Source organism: Magallana gigas, chromosome 9, assembly GCF_963853765.1.
Source record: "Magallana gigas chromosome 9, xbMagGiga1.1, whole genome shotgun sequence".
NCBI lineage: Eukaryota > Metazoa > Mollusca > Bivalvia > Ostreida > Ostreidae > Magallana > Magallana gigas.
Genome location: NC_088861.1, coordinates 4708703 through 4716942, shown reverse-complemented (window position 1 = coordinate 4716942; position 8240 = coordinate 4708703). Strand labels below are relative to the sequence as shown.

General features: G+C 29.7%; 1 long non-coding RNA gene across 1 annotated transcript; it reads left to right on the top strand.

Annotated features, from left to right (window-relative positions):
• The first annotated feature begins 2987 nt into the window (after positions 1 to 2987).
• LOC117691905 (uncharacterized) lies at positions 2988 to 7947 on the top strand. The gene is made up of 3 exons (XR_010708953.1): positions 2988 to 3175; positions 4496 to 4687; positions 7762 to 7947. It is a non-coding gene; the product is annotated as an uncharacterized lncRNA (long non-coding RNA).
• The last annotated feature ends 293 nt before the right edge of the window (positions 7948 to 8240 follow it).

Here is an 8240-nt window from a genome sequence, read left to right as displayed (position 1 = left end):
ATATAAAGTTATCCCTATTGCATGGGTATGAATGTTCACGAGTGCGATTTTTTCAGTGTACGACTTCTCTAGGATGCACCAGTAGGTGCAGGTTTTACGGAAACCCAAAAACAAAAATGGAAGTAGGTTTGAAAATTTGGGCTTTAAAAAGTATTTTGAATTCTTAAATTGAAGAAATGAAAAATTCATGTAGTGCGCTTAAGGGTATTTGTATAAACATATGATTAGTTTTGCTTATAAATAATAGTTACGGAAACAGTGTCTTATTGCTTTAGATAAAAAAGGGCCGTCTGACACTGAATGTAAACTAAAGATAATCATAATTTTGTAATTCAAATAGTATGATATCATTATAAGCTGAGCTGACAACGTTTTATAATATCGATTAAAATATGCAATTAGATTAAATAGTTTATTTATTGAAAAGTTCGTCAAAGGACGTTACTACAAAATCATTTTTATCAAAGTTTTAACAAGAATATACAATAGAAACATGCAAAAGTAAATATGTACAAAAACAATAATTAGTTTGTCATTGTCTTGCATGTATGTCAACACTGCTTATGATAGTTAGAGATATTCAATAAATGGTATTTTATATGACTAATATGTTTAATTACATCCTTTCATTATGTTAAACAACTTAGTAGAACATATTTGAACAACTACAAATACCTTTTTGAAGGGTTGCAGAAAATAAGATATTTTCTTGAATCGGTTTAACAAAAGACAACGTCACAATGTTTAAATGCTCGTTAATGTATGGATGTGTCTATCATACGCCTTGATATGCTTCCTCAAACTTCAAAATACAAACAGTACAAGATAAAAACTTTGAAAAGGACATGAAGTGAGGTATACATTTTGTTTTCATCGACAACGTGTTACAACTAACAATTTCACAAAAAAGTTACGGATTTTACACACTGATATTTTTTTTTATTTTTGATTATTTGCATTTATTTCTCTTATTACGAGAATTATGTGGAATAGAAAGAGAGAGAGAGAAAGAGGGGAGAGATAATGAGAGAGATTGGTAGTTGACAGATTACAAATGAAACTTCCTTGGTAAGGGTACAAAATGATGGTTGAAAAAAGACTAAGTTTTAGGGGTTTATAGTCACGATTTTGGTCAAAGAATTATAAACTATGTACCTCGCTCATTACTCAACGAATGACACTCAAGTTTTGATTGCCTATCAAAAATGCCCACCTGAAGCATTGTAATCATTGAAATTGACTCCCGGGGGTAGAAAGAGGCAACAATGGGGGTTTCAATTTTACAAATGAATATATTTAGTAAACCTTTAAATATCTTTTCAAAACCATTAGGCCAGGAAAGCTGAAAATTGTGCAGAAGCATCCTCAGGTAGTGTAGATTCAAAGTTGTGGAAATCATGACCCTTGGGGTAGGGTGCGGCCACAATGGGGGGGGGGGGCGACTTTTTACAAAGGAATATATAGAGGAAATCTTTAAACATCTTCTCAGAAACCATTATGCAAGAAAAGCTTAAACTTGTCTGGAAATATCCTCAGGTAGTGAAATTTCAAAGTTGTGAAATTCATGACCCTCGGGGGTTCGGTGGGGCCACAATGGGGGTCGGAAGGGGTCGACTTCTTTTTACATAGGAATATATAGACTAAATCTTTTAAAATCTTCTTCTCAAGAACCATTTGAGCAGGAAAGCTGAAACTTGTTTGAAAGCACCGTTAGGTAATGTGAATCCAATGTTATTAAAATCATGATCCTCTTGGGGGGGGGGGGGTGATGGGGTCACAAGGGGGGGGGGGGCATATTTTTACATAGGAATATATAGAAAAATACCTTAAAACCTTTTCCAAAAAAGAATTTGCCCAGAAAAGCTGTAACTTCAGTGAATGCAACTTAAGATAGTGTAGATTAAAATTTATTCGAATCACAATCTTTAGGAGTATTGAGGGGGCCACATTGGGGATTCAGTTGTACAAAGGAAAACATTTTAATTATTCACAAAAAAGGAAATGTTATCATATACGCTTTTACTTAAATGCGATCATTTTTATATATTTCTGATTATTTAAAATTGTTTAAACTTTGGCCCCTGGACGATTAATGGGACCCACAAGGGTTTTATAGCTTGATATTACAATCCTGTATATAAACAATTGTTAAGGATCTTTTGAGAACTGCAATGCTGAATGTGATTTGACTATAAAAACATTCTGTTAGAAAAGGGACTTTTTATCAATTTAAGAATATCCAGGGGGAAAGATATTTTTTTGTATAGGATCTACAATCATGTGTTATACAACATTGTCTAGATATTTTGTATTATGACTCCAAGAAGCTGATTTTATAATACTTATTGTTTCTCAGGTGAGCGATGTGGCCCGTGGACCTCTTTTTTTTAGAATCACAAATCAACATTTTTTTTTCTATCAAAACTTGAAATAACAAATCATATCAGATGTGACTAGAACGTAGATTGAGACAAACCTCACCGCACAATATAAACAAACATTTTAAATCATCAATGAGGGCTGTCCCAAAATAACGTAGACAACACAAAACTCAAATCTTTTTGGTGCAATTTAATCACACAATTGTATTTTGTTATATGACATTTTATCAAACTCTACCCATATATTCAAACCATGCTATATTTTTTTTTTTTAAATGAAACTAGTAATAACCTATTTTTCCGGCGGTGCAATGTGCAACTTCGAAAAATTACGGTTTGGCATTAAAAAAAAACACAACATAAAAATATCAGTAGAATGTTTGGATCAAGGGATATCACAAGTGTTTGTTCAAACGCAGAGAAATGAACCAGTTTAATATATATATATATATATATATATATATATATATATATATATATATATATATATATATATATATATATATATATATATACTTGCTTGTAGCAACATTTTAGTTTACCTATTACCAATGCTTACCCAATACCAATATTACGAGAAGGGTATACTTTTCATTTTACAGCAAGTGCAAGCTTGGACAAGACATAGTTTGCGAACCGTGTTCCATCGAAAACAACCAAGTCTTAGCTAACTCTTTCTGCAAAACATGTGATCATCCTGAGCCTTTGTGTGATGATTGCGCTTATCAGCACACTAAACAGAAACTGAGCAGAAATCACGAATTGTGTAAAGATTTGAAGGAGTTTCCAAAAAGGTACGAAAAGCGAAATTTAATTCAAACTTTAGGAGTAAAGGTATACGTTTACTAACAATGAAAAAATTCTACTGATGATAATGAAAAACAATCTATTTTGTATTACAGATCTAACTCTGTATTGATTTTTTTTCACTTTTATAAAAGTAGATCAACGACATACCTTTTTAGTTCATGACCATTGAATATATTCTGAAAATTTAAAAAAAAAATCCTTAAAACTTTTACACTTTGATTGAAATTTTCTTAATTGTGAAAAAAATACAAATACCTAAACGTTAAAAAAAATGAAAGACTGTTTATGAATGGCCTTGACACCGAACAGACACAAGGCAGTAAGTTTTCATTCAGACTTTATATAAATATTTCAGTCTCAATTTCCAAATTTCTTCCCATTTTTAATTAAATTAAACCCCCAAAAAAAACTAAATGATGATAATACTAACATATTTGTAGCATTAAACTTAGTATACATGTATTTACCTTACTCTGCAGGCATAAAACGTTTATGAGGTCAATGTTCATTATTTTGAGATAGTGTGTCTTTTATTGTTTTTTGAGCATTTTTCAATATTTTTGGTAGTGTGTGCCATTCGATTATCTAAACGAAAAAGTGAGATAAAACCAACAGAAAATATGCAAAATTATGTTGACTAACAAATACAATCTTAACTTTGAATACTACAGTAACAGAACTATCAACATTATTTCAATGAAAAACAAAATCTGAAATATTAGTCCGAATTTCCTCTGTGTTGCTAAAGGTCTAATTTTGTTTGATCTTAATTCCTTAATGTAGTAAAAATATTAAATGATATGTCAATAAAAATTTATTTCATAAATACTTTTAGTGTTTAGAACAAATTTTACTTATGACATTGAACTTGATAGCAATCAGAGTTTTAGAACTCAAAGCTTTATGAAAACAGTTTAATAAGATCTTTGCATGGACTGCAATATCTAATATTTGACATGACTATGACATTTTCTAGTCAGTGTTATACAAAAGAAATTCAGCTTCGAAACAAATTAGTCAAAGTATTTTAGGTTTACTGGTCATATTGCAATATGTACAAGCAAAAGATCAGCTTCCTATGAGTAAAAAAATCATGTGAAATCTGGGTTATATACTCAATATATCAAGATTGCGTATTGTCAGTATTATAAGAAACTGTGGTATAAATTTCATTTTATGAAATAAACCAACATTTTATATATAGTAAGCAACATTTTGAATGTAGAAGACACATGCTACTGTAACTAAACCTATATATTTCGAATACATATTTGTAGAACTATGGTATATTCTAATTTTTTCAGCAAAAGTAAAGTTGTGAATGAGATACTTTGCGAACCGTGTTCCATTGAAAACAAACAGGTCTTAGCTAAATATTTCTGCAAAACATGTGATGATCCTGAGGGGTTGTGTACTGATTGTGCTACTCAGCATACTAAACAGAAACTGGGCAGAAATCACAAATTGTGTGAAGATTTGAAGGAGTTTCCAAAAAGGTACAAAAAGCGGAATTTAATTCAAAATTTAGTTTAAAATTTGCTTAATATGAACAGTTGAATAAGATCTTTATATGAACTATAATGCTCATTATTTTATATGACCATCAACTCTTCCAGTCACAATAGAGGCTCGGAGTAATGCATTTAAATTTCTGGAAATAATTTTGAAAATGCAGGATATGTTTTTCTTCATTGCCGATATATTTTGAGTTTAACCCTGTGTGGCTAATTTTATCGTGGTTTTTGTTGCTAAACAGAGCGATGTGGCCCATGGGGCTTATTTAAGAAATAAACAACGTTATTTAGTGAACATGGCGTTATGAATAGTAATTGCTCAGTTTGCATATTCAATGATGCGCGCTAGCGCATCATGGAAAATATGCCAGCAGAGCAGTTGCTATTCATAACGCCATGTTCACTAAATAATCGTTGTTTATTACTTATATTTGCATTTTACCACTCCCAAATACCTTGTATTAGCCTAGACCTTGACATTTAGCTATTGCATCAAACATAAACATTCAGACTGTAATGTATCTTTTGTAAAACGGAAATATTTTAAATATTTTGATATTTTAAATGTTCCCTTTCCTTTGCGGAAAGGGAACATTTAAAATATATTCGTTTTACAAAATGTGGACTTCAAATGAAATCGCCTGAACCACAAAAGAGGACTATTTTATTAAAATATTTAGCCCGAAACTTAATCGAAAATAGATTTATCATATATATGATTTTGTATATGTATTGTATTATATGTCTATGCATTGCTTAACTGCGTTGATAAAGTTCACGCCATCGCTACCTTGATGTACATTGTGACGTCATAATGAACTTTAAAAACACGACGTCATTGACAACGTTACGAACAACGTTTTTAATTTTGTATAACTGTCTGAAGAGCCGACATGGCTGAAAGCGCTAACAGTAAACAATTTATTTAATTTGGACGGTCGCATTCTGTTTTATCTATTTAAGTATATATAGATTTATATATATAAGATAACTTATGTACGTTCACCTGAAGAAGGATGTAAATCCAGAAAGCGCTAGTGAATATTAACTTTGGAACTGTTCATTTTCTTTTTCTTTTTTGATTATTTATACTGTGTGATATCGCCTTTCACTCATTTTGGATTATATATATATATATATATATATATATATATATATATATATATATATATATATATATATATATATATATAATTATAATATAATTATTTGCTATGAGATTTGTATGCTATGCTATGAGATTTGTATGCTATGCTATGAGATTTGTATGCTATGCTATGAGAAATTGAAATTAAGTGCTTAATGATATGGTATGCTATGCTATGGTATGGTATGCTATGAGATTTGAACAAAAACGCATCCATACAGAAAAGAGTTCCACACATTTTGAAGTAAAATAATAAAAAGCCAAAGTTTACCACAAATCTGTAATGTAAACATTTATTTTTTCAAATAAAAACATTTAAAACCGAGTTAAAAGAATGTTGTATGATATGCTATGGTATTTTAATGCTATGCTATGCTATGGTGTATGTTGTAAAAGATATGCTCAAACCGACTGTATATATATATATATATATATATATATATATATATATATATATATATATATATATCAGTGATTTTTATTTCAAAAGGACATATCAAATTGGTTATGTAAGATTCAAAGTTCAATTTAATTTTACAAATTTAAAAAATAAAATTATTCAAAACACATGAAGATGATTGTATCTGTGCTCAAGACGTATAAACTAACAAAGTGTAATCAAAGAAATTGAACGTCGCAGATGTCCAATGCAAACCTAAGGGGAAATATAAACTGAAAGTAAATAGAACCCCGTAAAACTGATTTTATCGTGTTGCTCAACAGAGCGATGTGGCCCACGGGGTTTTAAGTAAATAATACATCTGTTAATAAAAAAAAACCTTTTTGATATTTAACAAACAATTGATTAAAGCTATCAACAGATAAAAACTTTCATTTAGTTTTACTGACAGAGAGAAATAGAGTCGGGTTCGAAAAGAAACAAGAGACAAATTGCAACAATAATTAAGGCATGATGAAAGTGCCTACAGGTAACCTGAGTAGTTAATGAGCGTGAATACAATACGTGTACATGCAATTCAAATTTGAATGACATTAATTTAATTATAATTTAATCATAATTATAAATAACCACTTTTACAGTATTTTTTACAACGCTATGTATAGCATAATTAACACAGTGCCAACATCTTTGTTACAACTATCTTATATAGTATTAAAATAGAAACTAAAAAAATAATGTTTCATATAGAATTTTTCTTTCATGGGTTATCTTGGTTTCACACTTGTATTTTCAATGTCTGTTTAATGTCTTTCAAACATCATGTCTATGAAATTATAACCATTCAAGGCGTACTATATACGATATGTATCTATATTATATATAGGATGATATGATACCAAATGAATCAAAATATAAAAATTATATCATTATTGTAACCAAATTTAATATCCTGATAATGAAGCATATATTATGTCACTGCAAAATCGTATAAACTAGAAAAACAGTCTAAATTAAATATATTCATTGTTGAAAAAGCACCTATTTCGCACAATATCATAAAGTTCTGGTTTCCCCTATTAAAAAAAAAATACGCTATAAATAGAATTCCCTCCTTTGTTTAATTTTCCTTTTAGAAATTCAACATCGGAACAATCTGTCAATTTTTAGGTTTATTGGTCATACTTCGATATTTATAAACAAAATGTCAATTTCTTGAGAGTAAAAAAATCATGTTAAATCTGGGTTATATATTTAATGTACATGTGTCAAGACGGTGTATTATAAGTATTAAGAAACTATTATATAAATTACATTTTAAGAAAAATACAAACTTACATTTAAAATACAGCAATCATGATTTTGAATGTAGAAAACACGCTTCTTTAACTAAATCTTTGCTATTCAAATACTTTAATTGTAAAACACTATACTAGTATGCTTGTGTAATTTTTGTTTATGCTATGCAACTATTTATGTTTGAACTATGGTATATTCTTATTTTTTCAGCAAGAGCAAACTTGTGAATGAGATACTTTGCGAACCGTGTTCCATTGAAAACAAGCAGGTCTTAGCTAAATATTTCTGCAAAACATGTGATGATCCTGAGGGGTTGTGTACTGATTGTGCTACTCAGCATACTAAACAGAAACTGGGCAGAAATCACAAATTGTGTGAAGATTTGAAGGAGTTTCCAAAAAGGTACAAAAAGCGTTATGTTATTTATTATGCATAACATTTTTAAATCTATCTACTAATACAATTTGTCAAAAGTGATGCTCTCTATCATTTTCTTCTGTTCAATGCTTACTTGACAATTTAAGTGAATTAGGACACTTGTTGATAAGAATGTGGACTTAAAATTAATTGTCAGTATGTTTACAATAACGAAGGTGAGTTCATTAATGGTACTTTAAATAAATCGATTAGTTAAGCATTTATCAGTTTATGCGAAAATTATATCCGGGTTCATCAATTACGTCAATTTG